The 21,035-nt window shown below is 38.7% G+C and overlaps 1 protein-coding gene across 2 annotated transcripts in view; it reads right to left on the bottom strand.

The window, feature by feature from the left end:
• Positions 1-16,446, bottom strand: part of ANKRD55 (ankyrin repeat domain 55) — a 227,209-nt gene extending 210,763 nt beyond the window's left edge. The window contains exons 1-3 of one of the 2 annotated variants that reach the window (XM_016160469.2): positions 16,340-16,446; positions 9,421-9,522; positions 7,547-7,647 (exon numbers count right to left, since the gene is read on the bottom strand). The gene's annotated coding sequence lies outside the window, so the exon portion shown is untranslated. Of the gene's footprint in view, positions 1-7,546; positions 7,648-9,420; positions 9,941-16,339 lie in introns of those variants that run through there. The other variant, XM_036225824.1, reaches the window with a different exon arrangement.
• Positions 16,447-21,035: the final 4,589 nt, after the last annotated feature.

Here is a 21,035-nt window from a genome sequence, read left to right as displayed (position 1 = left end):
TCATTGAACTGTTGTCTGATCCTCCAGCTTTCTTGTGTCACCCCTTTTTATAATAATCAAATGAATGAACTCAGGCCCCCCTTCTGCATTGACTACTGTCATCCGGGCACCTCCCAGTTATATCAGGTACATCAGGGAAGAAATTCTAATTATCATCTGACATTGTTCCAGCTCCTGCCCCTGGCTCCTCCATCATCCCAGACACTTCATCAGCTGTCTTCCCATGTGCTCTAGCTTCCCTCAAGGTAATGCCACCTGACATTAATCCTATCAGACTAGAGCCCCACCCTTATGATTTCATTCAACCTTAATTATTTCTTTAGATGTCCTATCTCCAAATATAATCACATCTAGAGATAGCACTTCAACTTATGAATTGGAGGCAGGGCACAATTCAATCTATAACAACCAATAAAAAGACCCCTATGATGGTATTTGGTCAGGGGTCATCAGGGTAGTTTTTGGCCTGAAACTTGTTTTAGATCATTTCCTATATGCTGGGCTTCCTCAAGCCATGAGTAAAGCTCTGTTATTAGCCACTACAGGTGACATTACCTTGAGGAAATAACTCCCATCTCACACCAAGACCTGCAGCCACCTGGACCTTATGTAGTTCCTGCTGAAGCGCTCTGCCTCCACCCACCACAGGACTTTTGCATGTGCTGTTCACTCTGCTTGCAATGCCCTCCTTCTACTTCACCTCACCTCACCTATTACCTGCTTAACTTTTCCTTTCGATCTCACTTCAGGTAACTCTTCAGGGAAGAAGCCTTCCTGATCTCCAAGTCTAGCTCAGATTCTTCTGTTATATGCTTGCACAGAACCATGTTCCTTTCCTTCTACATTTTTTAGCAACACATAGAACTAGCAGTGAGTATATTTTCCTCGATGGCCCCATAGGTCTCAAGTTGAATTTTAAACCAGATCTTGAGACTTGGATTCTAGTGTTTTTCTCCCAACCCAAGCTAACTAAAAGGGAAGTGGATATTTTCCTCATTCTTCTCCTTATGGTATGTCTTTGCATAACCCAGTGCTCTGAATGATCACATTTTAATCATTTCATAGATTCCTGAGTTATTGCCATTCCTAGTGAATGATCTAACTAACATTTATAATCCTAGAGCTATAAAATAAATTGAAATTGTGGGAATATCTTAGCACATCTGGGGGATTTGATTTTACTTTCCAGTGTTTCTTCAAACTCTAAATCTTCCATTTCCTATACTGAAAACTTTATTTACCAGTATGGAAATTTTGCATAAAATTCTACTTTAATTTTTATTATTATCACTGCTTTCAAGAAACCTTTCTTTTTATTTACATGTTTTGCTTTTTATTATGAAAGAGAATAATACACTGAATTTTCATATACCATTCCCTCCATGTACCCACCAAAATAAACTCATGGACAATTTTGTTTCATTTATACCCCCCAAAATTACTGCTTTTCAAATAGCTAATTATCTTTAAAACAGACTATTTTGCTATTTTAGAGTATATTGGAAAATTTCACATCACCATCAGTTTGGGTTCCTTCATCCACACCTTCCTTTGGATTTATAATGGAACAAAAAAAATGCATTGTAAAAACTACAAGCTCAAATATTAAAGTCTTATATAAGTTAAAATGTCAAGTACTCCCACGAAAATGAATTAAGTATAGTTTAGAATAAAGTTCATGTTGTTTATTCTTTAAGAGGAGAAATAAATTTGAGTGGGATCTTGAACTTCATGAAAACATTTCAAGACAATTTCCCTTAAAAAAAAAAAGTCACTTGTGGCAGAGTAGTTCGCCTCTCCCTGTAAATTCTGAAAAGCATGGATTAAAAATAATAATATAGTCTTCCTGGGTCTCTTAAAGTCTCCTCCTGCTCCATCAACTGGCTATCTTCCTTGGGAAGGAGACAACCTGAATATAAATTCAGAGGTAGAAAGTCTGAGAAGACTGTTGCTATGATTGAGATAGAGTCTGGGCCGACACTCTTGATTGTTTGCCAGACAAGCAGTCCCCGTCTATAACTCTGCTTAGGTGTTGAGGTCAGTGTGGTTAGAGAAGAGTGGCTGCTTCCCTAAGCCCGGGAAAGCTCAGATTGTGGAAGCCTCTGAGGGCAATTCCATCCTGCTTCATCATGATCACATAGAGGAACCATGTGCTATATGCTGGGGCAATTAAGGAGTAAGGGAAAGTGCATCGAGCCCTCTGGGGAAGATTTCAGCCCTGATGAAGAATAGAGAGAAAGTAGGAGGGATCACCCTGATGCCTGCTTGCTTCCTTGAATGCAACTGCTGGTACTTGGAGTTATGGCAGCTATATTATGACTATGAAAGGAGACAATTCTGACCCAGTGAGGAATAAGCAGTGTAATAAAGAAAAAACCTGGCTCCTTGACATTATCATCATCAGGCTTCAGACCACACCCTCCCTCTGGACTTCTTGTTAGGTGAAGAGAAAAAAAAAAAAAAGCCTCTATTTAAGCAACTTTTAGGCAGGGATTCTGTTGTTTGTGCTCAAGAGCAAACAAAATAATAAAGAACCAACACCAGTCTAATCTGTTTTGCTTACATAGATTCCCCGCAAATAAGCATCTGTACCAAACTGAACATTAGAGATAGTTAAACTGGTGTGGTTAGAGTCACTTCAGTTTAATTTACTAAATATTTACTGAGTACCTACTATGTGCACTTAGCTGGGAACTTGAACATGAAAAAGAAATAGTCTCTTCTCCAAAAAACTATTTAGTAAAATTTAAAAGAAAAGACTGAAACTTCCAAGGGATATTGTATTTTCTTGGACAAATATAACCGCTCTGGCCCCAATTGCTAGATTTACTGTCCTAGAGTTGGGAAGGACGTTTGAGAAGCCATCTGACTAAGACATGATAAAACCACAGATAGGAACATCTTACAAGGAAGGCTGGTCTCGAGAATAGGTTGAGTGGTAGGCACATACATGGCATGAATTCAGAAGCTCTAGTAAAGGATTTTACCCCAGAGGATCCTTCCTGGTGCCTAAATGCCACGCCTTGAGACTTATTCCTTTGGCTTAAGGATTTGTCCCTTGCTAAATTGCAAGTACCCCTGAGAAGCAGGACACTATGTTTTTGTTTTTGTTGTTGTTGTTGTTGTTGTTGTTTATAAGGTAAGGAAAATTAGAGACATCACGAAATTTCTGAAAACCTGACTAAAGGTGGGTAGAAGTGGAAGGAGGAGCCATGAGCATCTATGAGGAATTTGGTGACTCTCAGGTAATTCACATTTTAGTTCAGGACTAGCTCTGAGCCTGTTGAAATTATATCTAAAAGGGAAGGTGAGCTCTGATTTTTCGGCCCATTTCTTCTTTGCCTTGGCTTTAAAAAATGGGGGGGGGGGCAGTTTGACAGAAAATTGAGAGTGTCCTAAAGAGTGTGGAAGTGTTCAGATAAAGATCTAATTGGCCACTGTACTGCGGAACTCAAGTAGGGGAGGGTCAGGAGGGAGAGAGTCTGTCTTGCTATTCATAGCTCTTTCAAATAAACCCAGGGAAATAATCTGGAGAAGAGAAGCCCTTTGCATTCCAGCCCCTAAACTGGGAATGCATAATTATGCAAAAAATGTAAACAAAAAAGTAGCCAACTGAGAGGGAAGCCAGGAGTGGTTTCTCATGCCTTGAAGGTTCAGGCTAGACACTTCTAATCATCTCAAGACTCTGCTTGCAGAACACTGCAAGAGTGTCCTCCCACCTACCCTGTCCTGTCCTCCCACTTCCTCTGCCCTGTCCTCTCCCCGCTTGTCTACAGACCTAACTTCCTGGCATTTTCCTTTGCTTCCCAGAGGAGCTCCACCCCACGTCTACATGGTGCTTTTTCCTAGAAAGTCTGGTCTACAAAAGAGATCAGCTTTAAAGGCCTCATTCTGATCTAATCATTGGAGTCAAAATGAAGTACAGAGGAGAAAATTTCAACATGTGTGGATGAGGACATCAATGACCTATCTGTGCAAAAGTGAAGTTTTGCCTGAATTATCTGAATAATGAATGTTCCTTCTTTTGCCAGTCAGGAAGCTCCGACCACTGGTTATTATTTCCCTTTGGCGAGCATTCCTTGGACTCCTTCTATGTGCCAGGAAGCAAGGTGGGCAGGGAGGGCATAGTGGTGAGCCCTGTGGACACATCCTCCTGCCTTGAGCAGCTTTCCCTATATTGAGGAAACCACTGAAAAAGTATAAGTGTTAGAAATGGGAATTCTTGGAACGTATATCAGGAAAACCCCACAAAATGGGTGATGCACAGTTCCCCCAAAGGAGGAAGAGGTGATATCATCAGGAAGAAGGAAAGACATTAGATGAATAAAGTCAGTAGCTATCTATTGCAGTGAGAGGTTGAGACTATAAGTGTGGGAGAGTTAGCTAAGAAAGAACATCCATCCAATGGGAAAAATGACTGCAGAAGTGGGGTTGGCTGGGCTAGAGGCAAAGGGAGGGAGAAGATGGGATGTCATTCCTGGTGGACGGAGAGAAGCCTAAGGGAAGGCAGAGACAGGAACTAGTTAGCACAGTGGGGAATAACGAAGAGGCCTGAACGAGGGGACCCCAGCATTGGGAGCAGTGGGAAATAATGTGGCATGTGTAAATGCGGCCTATAAAAAATGTTTTAATTCAAGTCCTTGTAAAAGTTTTATGACTCTTCTCAGCTGGCAAATGGTCAACCTACTTGTGAACCATGTCTCGATTATTGGAATAAGAATATCTACTTTTTACTTGTGATGAATGCCTAACAGCATTTATCAGAGTTCATTCACATACACCACGTACGTCTTCACCAGGCAAGTAGATCATCTCATACTTCCACTCCTTCCTCTTAGGGTTGGCAGAGGGAGCGAGGGGTAGGGGTTCCCAGGAGGAAAGAAGTCCTGCAGCAGCTCCCTCCAGCCTGGCCTCTGGTTCTACTTAGCCAAGTCCTACCGGTCAGAGATCTGCCTTTTAATGGAACATAAACAACACTGCCTAAGGCCCCTAAAAGCCATTAATGCATTTTTCTAAAAGCCAAAAAACACATAAAATTCTCACGTTTTATAAACGAATGCTGAGAAAAACATGATGAGAACCAGAACTTTTAGCAAGAAATGCTACTCCAACCCAATGCTAAGCTGCCTTTCAAAGAGTTCCTGGACCCCAACATCCCCAGTGGAAATGTTCGTGAAGTCCAAGTGCATTTTCCTGCTTAGAGGTACACTTAGCCTGAAAGTATTCATTAGCCGATATGTCTTAACAATGCCTGGGAGGCAGCAGGAAGGGAGGGATACTGGCTCTTGCTAAAAAGCAATAATCTCTTGCTATGTTTCTGTCACATGGAGTTTTTTGTAACTGAACTGCACAAAGAAGAAAACCCACCGTCTGGAGTGCAGGGTCTATGGGCACTTGGTTTTGTTCCTGTCCAGGATTTTCTTCATGGTCTAGGGATTTGCAAGGTCTCTTGCTATGCGGGGTTTGACATGAGTGGACCTTCTCTAATAGGTCGAAAGTGGCTTGGGGCATTGCAAGGAGGTGGGGGCAGAGGAGATGAGGGAGACTTGAGAGGAAGGAATCGTTTCTCTTCCCGAAGGAATTCTTTCAGACCCAGGACACCCTCTATCTGAAGGGCTGGGGACGCAGCACAAGACTGAGTCTAGATAGCTATTTCCGAAGCCAGATCTTTCAGCAACTACTTTAGCTAGTCACTCCACCTCTCTGAGTCTTATTTCCTCATTTGAGAAATTCTTCTTTAGACCAAAGGATGCTGTTTCCTTCCAACTCTAACATGTTCTGATATTGTGGTCTTGAGGCAAATCCTAGAGCAATTGTTGAGGTGAGACAGGCAATACCCATCATGAGTATACTCACAGGGCTCAGAACATAAGGCATTTCTGATGAAGAGGCATTTTCAGGCAGTGGAAGTTGATAAGGCTACGAAGGATTTGTAAAGCATTACTTGATGGTGATGGCTTAAGAGTGTACATTGCTCCCCTCCCTTAGAATGCCCACCAGATGCCCTTCATGTGCTGAGGCCCACCTGGGCACATCCAGTGTCCAAAGCAGCTGCCTCTGGTGAAGTGGGTATAAAAGTCACCTTATATAGCACTCTGTTGCCTATCAGCCTCACGAGCTTGACTTGACAAGCGTTTTCTTTTCAAAAACCTGTGAACACCTTCTACCTACCTCTCCCCAGCTCTGACATTATTATAATAATAAGCATCCCTTTCTAATTATCTCCCTTGTCCTCTCTGAAAACCAGGAGAACACCAAAAACCAGAATCTGAAAGGGCAGCTGTGACCTTGCTGTCATTCCAAGATCGCAACCTCATTTAATTTAAACTAGAATAAGGCAATCATTTTCATCAGTCATCAGGCTGAGTAAAAAAAGGAGTCCATTCCCCTCCCTACCCCACCTCACCCCATCCTACCCTAATTGCTAAAGGAGCTCTGCAGGTAGATGAATTAAACCGTAAGCCCTGGGCAAGCTGTCCCACCTCACTCATTATTTCCTTATAAACCCCTTTAATCTTCTTACCTGATCTAAGAAGGCCCCAGGGTCAGGTCTTACTGTTTGAGGTAGAGAAAGCAGTTGCCCTTTCCCTGGGGCCTGTTGTTCACAGAGTGTATAAAACCTAAAGAAGGGTCTCCAGCCAGCCACACAGACCAAATGTACCTTCATTCAAACATATCCATGAACTCAGGTTTGGAAGCAGTGGGAAAAAATAATTTTCCTTTGGTCATTTTTCAAAACCACTAGGGCAGGTTTTCATTTTCTATATGCCTGTAATGATTGGGCTTATAAAAAGACAAATCTATGGTAGCCTGCACGATAGTGGTAGGTGGGTATTGGGGATACCGTTTTGAGAGTTAACAAAAAGGACACTACTAGAGACAATACTTCTCTATTGTCTCCAACATTGCTCAATTAGATTAATTCCCTCCCTTTGAGCCTTTGTTCCTATTACAGCACAGTTATATTTAGGGCAGGGATGAACGAACTTTTTCTACAAGGGCCAATTCAAGAAAAACAAGATACATAATATTGTATGTATATATACATGCAACACAACAGCAACAGAACTTAAAAAAAAAAAATCAGGAAACCCAATAGCTGCGACTCCGAGCATTTCAGAGATTCATTTTACAGCTACACTCTCAAGACCAAACTCCCTTAGCCTGCATTGCAGAATCTGGCATCAGTATTGAAACTTTGAATTGATTTGATGGCTGAGTAAAACATTTTTGGAGCTGGTTTATTTTGCCTTTTCCACATTGATTTCATACGCTACTTGGATCCTTTCCTTGTGCCTCTGAATTCTGTTATTAGTTGTTAAATGCCAGTGATTACATAGCAATGCCTTCACTTCCAAAGAAGTTTTTATCATGTCCACTTGTTGTGAACACATAATTTTAATTAGTTGCCTTTCTCTTCCTATTGGCAGGCATAGCAGTTATTTAAAAATTCGTTCAGTAAAACAGTATTCTCCATGCACATTAACGTAAACCTTTTTTTTTTTTTCTATTTCTCGGACTAAGTCATTTAACATTTATCACATACCTGTCTCCTTATGGACAAGTGTGAAGGATGGTGTGTATCTTCAGTTTTATCAGATGCTGCTAAATTTCTTTCCACAATGGTGGTTCCAACGCATGCCTCACCTGTAGGCATAAGTGTTCTTATTTCTTCTCATCCTTGTTAACTTTTGTTGTTATATGTAATTCCCTGATTACTAGTGAACAGGAGCATCTTTTTATGTTTATTAATGATTTATATAGCCTCTTCTGTGAAATGTTAATATCCTTTTCTTGTTATGGGATTTATTTTTACATAGGATCTTTCCTAGGCTGTTTTTTCCTTTTTTTTTTTTTTTTTATTTAAGCTATCTTTTTTTCTACAGAAGTTTTTCATTTTAATAGAATGCAAGTTTATACATTTTTTTCCTCTATGATTTATGATTTTTGTGTCTTGTACAAGAAAATTTCCCCTAGTTCAATGTCAGAATAATATTCTCGTATGTTTTCTTCTAAAAGTTTTAAAGTTTGATTTTTTAATATTTAAATCCTCATATATCTGGAACTTATTTTGCATACAGAGTAAAGTAGGGAGCTAATTTTATCTTTTCTATCCTCTTTTTTTCAGTGTCTTTTCTTGTGGTTTGAGTTTTTTCTTTTTACGTCTTTAATATTTTTTATGTCAAAATTATTCATCTTAATTAAGTTATTAATAAAATTATTAAGTTAGCTGAAGTTCTTAGATTCTAATCCTATTGTCTCCTCAGCAATTTATAATTTTAGATTGTGAGTTCATCTTCAGCAGGGCTTTATCTGTGGGTCTGTGTAGACTGACTTGAAAAGATTTTCCTTCTACTTCTATCAGACACCCCTGGTATACCACAGCCCCAAGACCAATCTTTATCATAATCCCTCATCCAGCATTTCTAATACTATATAAATATAAAAATGATCAACCTCAAACTCATTAAATAAAGGCTTGTGAGTACAAATTATCAGGGAAACTTTGCATAGAGTTCTGGCAGAGACAGACAAGCTTTCCTGTGTTGTCAGTGGGATTTTTTTCCTAGTTCATTTTTTCACTGAGGTATAGCCCCTTAGAGTTTGGACTATTCACAACTGAGAATATATTTACAGGAAAAACACAAATCACTTGCTAAAAAGATCGACCTATAATTAAAAATCACTCAGGGCTACTTTAATTTATGTGCAATAAGCTGAACAAAAATTTTCTGTCTTGTATAATAATGCTAGAATTAATTCCTTTATACATATTAAGAGCAAGTAGTTGTATTGTCAACTGTCACATCCCATGACTGCTGCTAAATTCAGAGAACCTTGGTCTGTAGGTGTGAAAAACATACCAAGAACCACTTGATTGCTTAAAGAGTACTTTTGTACTTCTTTTGCCATCTGCTAGTCTTTCCCCCATCCTCCAAGATCCTACCACCTCACCTGCTGTGATGAAAATGCTAGAGGAAACACTCAGCAAGAGGTTACTTAGGAGAAATCTGTATGAGGAGAAGTGCCCTTGTTTGGATATGGGAGAGTATATACAAGCACGGACATTCATCCAATAAGTGCTTCTCGAAGTGCACTCCCTGTTTTTTTAGGAGCACATAAATCATTTTTACGCTCTCCTGACTCCTAATCACAGGCGTTTCCAGTGTTGTCAAAACAGTGCCTACTTACCTCTGTTTTCTACTATTGGCTTCCAGGGAGTGTTTGTGAATGAGGAAGAGAACAAGAGATTGATAGTCTAGTGTTGACATTTTGGGGCTGTTTGGAAATGAGAATAATCTGGGTCTGATGTTGTAATTCCTCCTTTTATGGGCAAAAGGCAATGTCTCAGCATGAATGAGCATAACCAAACACGCTGGGACACACCCCAGATAGAGTATGCACTCCATGGACACTCACCTGCTTTTTGTTGTTGCTGTTGTAGGTCAAAGGGCAGTAGACAATCTTTTGCTTCCCCACTTCCAAATCTTCTACCCCCATTGAAATGAAGAAAATGTTGTTCTTAAAGAGAAAAAAATCCTAACATGTACATATTTCTTTCCTTTCTTTTTTTACTTTTAAGCTAGAATCCTAATCACCGCTCAACATAATATTGAATTAACTTTGAATTACATAAGTGATAGATTCTCACTGATAAAAATTAAAATAATACAAATAAAATAAAATTTCTCTTTGCCTGTTCCCCTAACACAACATCGTTCTCTGATTGTGTAACCTTATGATACATTCACTAGGTATCCTTTCAGATTTTTTCTAAGTAAATAAATTCACATCTATATTTGTATATAAGAAAACACATATTTTGTTGGGTGAAATTTTTGTTTAATACATAAATTGTGCCATACCCTGCATATTTTAGTACAACTAACATTTCCCACTTAAGAGTAAATATGTTGGACATATTTTTATATTAGTACCTATTGACTGGCCTCACTATTTTTAATGGAAGCATAGTCTTCCATAGAATTGATATACAGTAGTTTATTTTATTATTTCCCTCAAAATGGAAATTTGAATTATTTAAAATTTTTTTACTATTACAAATAATGCTATGATTGATTTCTTTATATGTATCTTTGTGGGCACATGTGCCAATATTTTGTCTAGCATAGGTACTGAGAAGTGAAATTTCTAGGTTAAAGGGTAATGATGTCTTCTTTAAAGCAATGATGAAAAGTATCTATCTACCTATCTAGGCAATAAATACTTGTGATTTAAAGAATGTCAAAGTCAGGATAAAATAAAATTATAAACTCTAAAGCAAGTATAAAAAAAGACAATGTATTTTAATTAAGCCATAGCCATAAGCACACTAAATGCAAATAGTCTAAGTAGGCCAATTAAAAAACAGTGATTGTCAGATTGAATTAAAAGAAAAAAAGAGCAAGACTCAGCTATATGATACCTACAATAAACCTATTTTAATCTAAAGATGTAAAGGAGGAGAAACAGACACTAATTAAAAACTAAAAAAAGGAAAGCCAATGTGCCTATAGTAATATCAGATAAAGTAGACTGAAGAACAGAGGATTATCGCCAATGTTGAATGAATATTATATTGTGATAAAGAGGTAGATTCACAAAGAATGCATAACAATCCTAAATGTGTATACATCTCACAAGACAACTTCAAAATACATGAAGCAAAAATTGACAGAACTGAAGGGAGAAATAGATAAATCCACAATCATAGTTGGAGTCTTTAGCACTTCTTTCTCAGTAATGAATAGAATAACTAAAGAAGAAATTAGTAAGGCTGTAGAGACCTGAACGACACTATCAACCAACTTGACCTGTTTGGCATTTATAGAGCACTTCATCCAACAATAGCAGTACCTCAAAAATATTAAAAGATTTTAATCACCTAAGATACATTCTCTGACCTTCAAAGAACTAAAGAAATCAATAACAGAAAGCATCTTTAAAATTTCCAAACATTTGGAAATCAAACAATATGTTATAAATAGCCCAAATGTGAAAGAAGCCATAAGTAAAATTGGAAAGTACCTTGAATAAAATTGAAAACACAATAGACCAAATTTGTAGGATGCAGCTAAAGCAGTGCTTAGAAGAAAATATATAGCATTAAATGCTTATATTAGAAAGGTTATTGAGAAACTCAGAATTGAAAGGAAGACTGGAGAAACAGATTCACAAAAGGCCAAAACAAGAGCAGAGACAGTAGATGGGCCACAGTCTGTTACACCTTCTACTAGTCCTAAGAGAGCACCATTGCATCAGTTGTAGGCCACTGACCACTATGGGCTGTCTGGAGGTCTTTACTTGCTCTGGAAATTAGCTCGTAATGAATTATTTTTAATTCAATAAGTTACAGCTGTTGCCATTTGTAACTAGAATAGTTTCTCTGATTTCTAACTTCCTCCTTATGTTCTAGAGCTTCTGGATCTGATTGGCTGAGCTCAGACCATATGCCTTTATCCTAGCTGCAAAAGCAGTTGGGAAAGTAAATGGTTTAAGTGTTCAGTTTCTATGATAGGAAACAAGATGTGTCTCCCATAAAAACTTGGACCGATCCAGAAACTAATAAGATGTTGAGTGAGATTTTTTCCTGACACTATATATCTGGTCAAAAAGACCCAGACCTGAGAACATAGTGTACCCTGTATTCTTTTTTTACTTTTGTTTTTTAATTAGAGTCGACATTTAATATTGTTTTATATTAGCTTCAGGTATACAGCATAGTGGTTAGACATTTGTAAATTTGCAAAGTGATTCCCCCAATTAGTCAATTATCCACTGGGCACTATATATAATTATTACAATATTATTGACTATATTCCCTATGCTATACTTCGCATCCCCATTACTATTTTGTAACTACCAATTTGTATTTCTTAAACACTTCCCTTTTTTTCGCCCAGTCCCTCAACCCCATTTCCATCTGACAATCATCAGTTTGTTCTCTGTTACAAGTTTGTTTCTGCTTTGTTGGTTCATTTATTTTGTTCTTTAAATTTCATCTATAAGGAAGATAATATAGTATTTGTCTTTTCCTGTCTGACTTATTTCACTTAGCATAATATCCTCTAGGTCCATCCATGTTTTTGCAAATGGTAAGATTTAGTTTTTTTGTTGTTATTTATGTATTTATGTATGTGTGTATGTATGTATTTATGTATGTGTGTATGTATGTATTTATGTATGTGTGTATGTGTGTATGTATGTATGTATTAGTTTCAAGTATACAGTGCATTGGCTAGACTTCTATATAGTTCATAAAATGATCCCCCCAATTGCACTCTCCCTCCCTTGACCCTCCAAACAAGCCAAGGTATTAATGCTTGCTGCATTCCCTGTGCCATGCTCCCCATCCTCGTGACCATCCATCAGCTACTAATTTGTACTTCTTTAGCCCTTCACCCCATTCTCTCAGCCCCCTAAACCCATCACCAAATTGTCCAGTATATTTGTGAGTCTGTTTTTGATTGGTTTGTTCTTTTTATTCCTTAGATTCTGCATATAAGTGAAATTATATAGTGTTTATATTTCTCTGTCTGACTGAAATACCTTCTAGGTCCATCAAAACAATATTTTTTTCCTTCTCCTTTCTTTTCACATGTAGGGGTCTTGTTTTCTTATCCTTTCAGCCACTCTATCTTTTGGTTGGAGCATTTAATTCTTTTTCACTTAAGGTACTTATTGATAGAAATGTAGTTGTTACTATTCTTTATTCCTGTTTTTGATACATGTTTTTCTTCTTAAAGAAGTCCCTCTAACATTTCCTCTAGTACTGGCTTGGTGGTGATAAATTCCTGTAGCTTGTTTTTGTCTGGGAAGCTATTTATCCGTCCTTCAACTCTAAATGATAGCTTTGCTGGATAAATTAATTCTTGGTTGTATATCCTGGGTCTTCATCCTGTCGAATATTTTTTGCCAAGCCCTTTTGTCCTGCATAGTTTCTTTTGAGAAATCAGCTTCCAGTCTTATGGGTGTTCCTTTGTAGGCAATTATTTATGTTTCTCTTGCTGCTTTTAATATTCTTTCTTTGTATTTAACTTTTGGAATTTTAATTATGATGTGTCTTGGTATGGGCCTCTTTGGATTCCTGATTTTTGGAATTCTCTGAGCTTCCTGGAGTTTTATGTCCATTTCCTTTACCAGGTTAGGAAAGTTTTCCATCATTATTTATTCAAACAGCTGCACAACATCTTGATTTTCTTCAGTTACATCGATCAGATGAATATTTGGAGACTTAATAGTGTCCCATATGCTCCTTAAGTTATTTTTATAGTCTTGACATACTTTTTCTTGCCATTCTGATTGGCTTTCCTGTTTTCTAGGTAGGGCATTTGATCCTTTTCTTTATTCACTTTATTTCTTTGTTTATTCCATTTAATATACTTCTCATCTCAGATAATGTGCTCTCCATTTCAGACTGGTTCCCTTTTATAGTTTCCATTTTCATTTTTATGTTTTTTTTTTATCTCTTTGTTGAAGTTCTCACTGAATTCATCTACACTTTCCAAAAGTTTATCGAGCATCTTTATAACCAGTGTTTTGAATTCTGCATCTGTTAGATTCTTGACTCTATTATATCTGGATCTCCGTTCTTTTCTCTCATATGGTTTCTATTTCTTTGTCTTCCCATTTTGGCGGCCTTTCCGTGTCTGTTTCTATGTACTAACTAAAGCTCCTAAGTCTCCTGGTCTTATTAGTGTGAATTTGTGAAGTAGGTGTCAAGTGGCATAGTTCTGAGAGGCGTTCAGCTGCAGGCCAAACAGCCCAAGCCTCTGCCCCTCCAGGGCCACCTGTTATGATTCAGCAAACTATCCACAGATGCTGTGCTTATAGTTGCCTCAAAAGGCCATGCCAGAAACCAAGGCTGCCTCCCGTTTGAGTCTCAGCAAGGAGTTCCTGACTTGCTGAGGATATACCTGGATGTGGCTTGGGTGGGGCTGTGGGATGGGGAGGCAGAGTTTCAGGGAATCCTCTGGGCTGAGTGACCTCTGTTAGCCAGTTTGATGACATCATGTCAATGGTGGTGCTGTGCCCACATGGGAAGTGGGGAGGGCTCAACAGGGAACAATGGATACCGCATGCATTTCTGTATAGAGTGAGTCTCACCTCAATCCTCACTCCAACACTGTCTCCCTGTAAGTCCCTGGCGTCCCCTGCGCACAGCTGAATCGGCACTGGTGCTCAGAGCGAGCAGGTTCGTCACCCCCAAAATCTGCTCGCAGATGCAGCCCTGTTAAGAGGCGTCGGCCCCTGCCGCCGTCTCCGTCTCACTCAGCTGCTGGAGACCCGGCAGCCCCGTGTCCTCGCCCCATTCTACCTTCTGCTGTTGCAGGGGGCTCTTTTGGATTTCTCCCTTGTTGTATGGCTTGTTCATCTAGATCCCAGGTGATTTTTCCTTGCTGCTGCTGCTCCTTGTTTTCATTACAACTTTGATTTGGTTACCAAGGGATGAACAGAGCCTCTATCATCTACACCATTTTTTTCTCAGTCTAAGATTTCATTTTTTTTTTATTGGACAAGTAATACTCTATTATATATATATATGTACCACAACTACTTTATTCAATTGTCTATTATTGGGTACTTATAGTTGCATTCCTTATCTTGGCTATTGTAAATGCTGCTGCAGTGAACATAGGGGTGCAGATAACTTATTAAATTAGTGTTTTGTATTTCTTTGGATAAATACCCAGAAGTGAAATTTCTGGGTCATGGGTGGTTCTATTTTTAATTTTTAAGGAACTTCCAAATTATTTTCCATAGTGGCTGTACCGATTTGAAATCCCAACAACAGTGCTCGAGGAAGGATACCCTATATTTTAAAGATTTCTAGACATCTACCTCTCTCAGGATTTTTCAAGAGGCTGAATCACTGGATTTTCTACTCTAATCATTATCCTAGCTGCACTCTTCCCAGTCCATACAGGACAACTGGGGAGGAAAAATGAAAGAGGTCAGAGTCATCAGGAATGCAGTATTCATGGTGTGAGGCTATTTCCAGACCCCGCCCCACAACTCCAAACTCTCGCCCCATCCTTATTCAGGCAAGACTCCCTAATGAACAAATAAAGGAAGCAGATACCTAGGGAATCAGTGATAGAGTTTGAGTGTGTGTGCAAGAAAAGTGAGACTAAGTCTCACTCCCTGCCTGCTTGCCTGCCTGCCTCACATGGGTGGACAACTGGATATAATATTTAAAAAGGACATGAATGGGAAGTCTAAAGTAAACTAGACTGAGCTTTTAATTATAACTCTAAGATCTGTCCAAGATGTCATTAAATAATGGGAAACGAGCATTTGACAGAGTATAGTTGAAAGTATTTATTTTGACAGTGTTTTGCAGTCAATAGTTAATAAAATCCACCCTAATTTTAACAGAAAGGGATTTATTTAGGGATATGGAAAGCTCACAGAAACATTGATAGAATTGATGAAACAGACTCCAGGCTGAGCTTCAAGGAACCTAAAGAGTTTCTGCCTTTGCAATAACAACAACAACAACAACAACAACAACAATAATAATAATAATAATAATGATAATAAAACAGAAATAAAACCAAAAACAAATCAGAAAGCTACCACAACTTCTGGCTTCAAGACACTGCTTCTGCTAAGGGGAGCAAATGGATGCTCTGTGACCCGCCTTTTTAAGTGAAAGTTAGTTCTAAATAAAAATCTTTTGTGTATCTTATTTATGGAAACGAAATGATATGTCCTCTCCCTTGGGGCATGGGAAATAGTAAAGCAAAGTTGTTTTTTGTTCTACATTGGAAAACTGGGATGTAAACTGTGGGAAAGTATTAAAATGTGGAAAAGATACATTAGTGGCAACACAAATGACAGCATCTACTATAGTTATCATTGAAAAAAAAATTTGTTAATTCACATTGAGCTGAGACTGTGTAAAAAACTGGTTGTAGACATACATAACATGGATCAACATCTTGATTTTCTCACTTAAAATACATACATCTATATCAATTACACATAGATCTGCCTCATTTTGTTAAATGGTTGTATAATATTTAATTGAGTGGATAAACCCCAATACAGGTTTCTTCCACTCTCTGAATGTAGAGTGTCCCCAAGAAACTTTTTCTAAGCTGAAATGACATAAAGAAATAATTACCATTAATTTATGCAAAAAAAAAAAATATTTGAGCATTCCCAGACTTAAAATTCAATGCATACCCAATGTCTTTATTTTGTTCACAATGATCAAAAATGATTGAAACACTCAACTTAACATGCTTATGAGCTCTTAGGCTTTTCTGATACCTTAGGACACATCTTGCTAACAGACACATGATATAAATAGAGATAAAGTACAGATGCTCACAGACACAGTTCAAAGCTATGGAGGCTTGATGCTGAAGTGCGGAGTGTGGTTCCTGGGGAAGGAGCTTGGCAGTGCCACTCTTGCTGCTCAAGGCCCATTCTACCTCCATGACGCTTGCTGCAAAACAAATGCCGAATGCTATTTTGGATTTTCGCCTCTTTAGTAAAAGCGAAAATCCCTCTTTGGATTTCCTTTGGTCAGCAAAAACAGGTACTAGTGTAGATCTTTCACAAAAACAAAGTGGCATTCAGTGAACTTTCGAGAAGTGGGAGATACTGATACACTCAGAGTACAGCCTGTATAGTCCTCTGACGATAGAAATTCAGGTTGTTTCCGAAATTTTACTATTATAAAAAACGCTGTAGTGCAGATGCTGGCACACATGTGAAAACATGCCTCTTCCAAATGACAGGCTGGGATTTCTTTGCCCTGTTGTTGTTGATTTCTGCATTGAACGGAGGGTTTTTCCCCCTTAAACAAATGTGCCACATAGTTTAAAATCACTCTTGAATAAAAGTAACAGTAATACAAACAGACTCTCAGCAAAGGTAGCTATGACACCAGTTACTTTTGTGACCTTAGGCAAGTCACAAACAATTTAGGGCTCAATTTTATTATCTATAAACAGTAATAGTTAGCAAAGGTGATCTCTGAGGCCCAGTTTAAATAGTGTCCTTGAGATACCTGAGGTTGCTTTAACCATTTAGGGCATTAATAACCATGTCTTTCATTTCTGAGAGTCCCAAGAGAGACCATGGCTCTCAGTTTCTTCTTATGTCTCCTTCCATTTTCACCTTCCCAGAATCAAACCAAAGAGAGCAGATACTTAGTAAACTAATTACCAAGTGATGAGACAACACTGCTGAATGAGGTGGTGGTGAATGAAGCCAGACAAAATCCAGATTCACCCATCCATTGTTCAGAATAATCATCCCCATGCCTTCTTCACATTTAAGTTCTAGAACGTTGATTTCCTAGGAAGCTCTATGCTTCCCTGTGGTTAAAATATTGAACCATTGCCTCTTGATTCCATTCTCTCTGAAGGAGTTACATAATTTGTATTAATCAACTGGATTATTGTGCACTGTAAACTGTGGTTTATCAGAATAAGTAATTTGCTTCTAAAATTTGTTTTATCAGTGTGTGCTTTCTTTAGTCCTCTAGAAACTTTGGAACCCTGAAAGGCCCAAATCCCCTCATGGAAATCAGTCAAAACCCACTTGGAAGAATTTCTCTTTGATGTATCTGAAAGCATTTTGTAAATGCCACACTTTTACTGACTTTGTGATTGTGGCCAAAATGCAGAGCAATGAGTTATAAGGAGGCGGATAACCTTGCAGTATAGTGGAACAGTATAGGCTTTGTCTGGTGGTCCAGGGTACAAATCACATTTTGCCTCACTAGTTGTGTGCCCTTAGGGAAGTCACCTTACATTTCTGGGACTCGAGTTAATAATACTTTCTTTGCATGCTTTATTATGAAATTAAAGAGTATATAAAACATGTCTGTCACATGGTGATCTCCTTAAGATTTGTAGTTGTTAATATCATTAACTATGCAGAGTGATGTTATTGAATATAAAAGACATTCTAGAATAACTGGTATTCAAGTGGCAGACTGAAACAAAGCCACATTGTAGAACGTAAGCATAGCTTGGACCAGGTGTAAGGAACTTTAGCTTCCACATAGCTGGCTGCATGGAATTGCCTGATGTCAGCTAACCAGACACAATATATCTCCAGGGGCTTATATAAAAGCCAGTCAAACTTTAATATAGTTGATAAAAAAAATGTTCATTGTCTCTCCTGGCATGATCTCTATGCCAAAAATATCATCTGACGATTCATGCAGAGGTACCCGCAGTGTGTTGGATCACCCTAGAATGTCTCCTAGTCTTCTACCCGACACAGACCACCAGTTCTGCATCCTTTCCTCTCCATCCCAATTCTGCCTTCACTCAGCCTGTTATTCTGTTTCCTGGACTCTTGTAGTAGCCTTGTCTTTAGTCTAACTCCCTTACAAGTTTTCTTTAACCTTGCTGCCAGAGTGATCATTCTACTGTTTCCCTATTGCCTAAAGTATAAGTCATATTCTTTTGTAGCACATATAAAACCCTCTATCATCTCTCTCATCCATCTCCTGCCTAACCTCCCATTGCTTCTTGTCATCTTCTCCGCACCCCCACCCTCCAGTCAAACAGTATTGATCCCAAAACAATAATCTATTTACATGTCCTGGGACACTCCATGTTCTGTATTGCACATGCAGTTAGTTCCTCTTGGCTGGAATGTCCTCTGCTAACTTGTTTACCCGAGAAATACCTGCTTAGCTTTTATAAAGCCTTTTCTGGCCCCTTCACTTGGTTTTGGGGCTCTCCTCTCCTGCGTTCACCCTGTTCTCCAGACAAACCTCTAAAGCAATTGCCTTGTTATGGTGTTATGGTTTACCTGTTGGTCTCTCAATTGGATCAGATGGCTCTCGACAGGTTCTTTGATAATAAGAACTACACGTATTTTTATATTTATAACACCAGGTATTATATTTATAATACCATAATACCTAGCACATAATAAGCGCTCAATAAATTATGGTATGGTCAGTATGAGTTAGAAATGAGTTTGTTATTAGTTATGGAATAGCTGACAAAGAACAACTTGAAAAAATAGGAAGATATTTTTCACAGATGACAAGAATTCTCAGACAAGTAACAACATGGTTACTGATGTTGGCTTAGTTCTTCACTGATGCCATCAGAAATCTTGCCTTTTTCCATCTTTCCCCCTTTTAATCTATTCTCAACACAACAAATCTTGTTAAAATGTAAGTCAGGTCACATCACATCTCTACTCACATCTCTCCAATGATTTGCCCAGAGTAAGAGCCAAGGTCCTCACATGAGCATTCTAGAAGCGACCTAGGGTGAACGCTTGCTTTTCTTTCATGGCACTTATTATCATATGATATACTATATATCTTTTACTTATTATATAATATACATTGCCTTTCCTCTCACCACTAAAATGTAAGCTTCAAAAAGGCAGGAAATTTTGTGTGTTTTGTTCACTTCTGTATCTCTAGCAACTACAATAGTGACTAGCACTTAGTAGACATTCAATAAATATTCATTGAGTAAACGAATAAATGGATCTTTCTGCTCTACTTTTCTTAGAATTTTGGCTTTGTTGCCTCATAGCTACATGATGGCTTCTGCCTTCCAGACATCATGTCTGTGTCCAAGGCAGAAAACAGTGGGTGATGGAAAGGGTGGTGTGAAACACTTGAGTCCCTTTTTATCAGGAAAGCAAATCTTTCCCCAAAGTTCCAAGCTGACTTCACCTTACATCTCATTCACTCAGGTTATGTCACAAGCTTCTGCTAGTGAGAAAGGGTAGAAAAGCAAATAGATTACCGAGTATATTGCTACCCTGAACACAATTGGGGAAAAGAGAGGGGTTTGACACAGGATAAGTAACTAACAAGGTCTGCTGTGAAACTCCTTAAGAAAGAACCCAAACCTTAGGAACAAAGTGGGAACTGCAGCAACCTCTCTTCAAATTGTTTCTCTACATCTCATTCTCTTTTTCCCAAATGGCCTGGCCACGGCCACTGGAGTAACACAAAAAGAGAAGAAAGCTTGTGGTCTGAAGCTTGGGGAGTTCATCAGAGGCATTAGTGTTTGCTTCCTCAAAGTTTACCAGAAAGCAAGCATGTAACAGTGTTCAAAAGATTGTATCTCTTAAGCTCACAAGCACGCTTGGCCTTGCTCAAGCAAATAGCTCCTTTAGAGCCTCTGAACTTCAGTCTCCCTGGAGCCTCCTCTGCCCAGCAGGCCTCCAGGAAGTGACTGAAGCTCATGGGAACTCGGGGGGAACGGTGTGATGCTGTCTCGAGCTCTGATTCTCATGACACATGTAGCAGAAGGCATTCCAAGGAGAAAAGACAAGTCAGCAGAAGGTGCCAGGACCTTGATACTGAGGCCTGAGGTAAGATGTCATGATGAAATTCCCTCGAGTTATTCCGGGTTTAACTTAGATGCCATCATGACATTTGCCACTTTGTTCTTCACTAGGTGAGGGGCTCCATGAGGACAGTGACAGTGCTTTTCATCTTTTTGTACCTCTAGTACTTAGCGCACTGCTCAGTACACGGTAGGTGCTCAATAAATGGACATTGAACAAATAAATGAAAGAGACCCTGAAAATAGAACGTGACATGCGTATGGGAGGGCGGGGCCTGAGCACATCCTATGTACCCTTTGGGCGGCTCAGTACTTTTCCATAGCCTTTACATTAAAATCTAAAGATTCTACGCAACTTCAAACTTAGATACTTAGATAGAGCTTCTCTTCTACTTCTGTTGTCCTAAGCTCATTAACTTCGAGTTCTCTTGTCCATGGTTGCCATTATAAAGAAAGAGGGAAAAATGTCAGCTTGTCCACGGGATTTGGAAAGTTATTAAATAGTTGTCAAATATCGAGGTAGGTTACTCACAGCTCAAAAATTTCATGATTCTGTGATTCTTCCTTAGCTTTTCTAATGTGAGGATATTTAAATATTTACCAGTAAGGAAGGTAACCAATCCCAGGAAGCTTGTTAATGTAATCCCTAAACATCTCTAATTGAGCAGGCTTACTTTAAAAAAATAAATGTAGTGTTTCCAGTGGCTACTCTTCCTCTCATTTAACTAAAATATCTGT

The sequence above is a fragment of the Rousettus aegyptiacus genome, unplaced genomic scaffold (assembly GCF_014176215.1).
Source record: "Rousettus aegyptiacus isolate mRouAeg1 unplaced genomic scaffold, mRouAeg1.p scaffold_m13_p_8, whole genome shotgun sequence".
Classification (NCBI taxonomy): Eukaryota; Metazoa; Chordata; class Mammalia; order Chiroptera; family Pteropodidae; genus Rousettus; species Rousettus aegyptiacus.
This window is presented reverse-complemented; position numbering and strand designations above follow the sequence as displayed.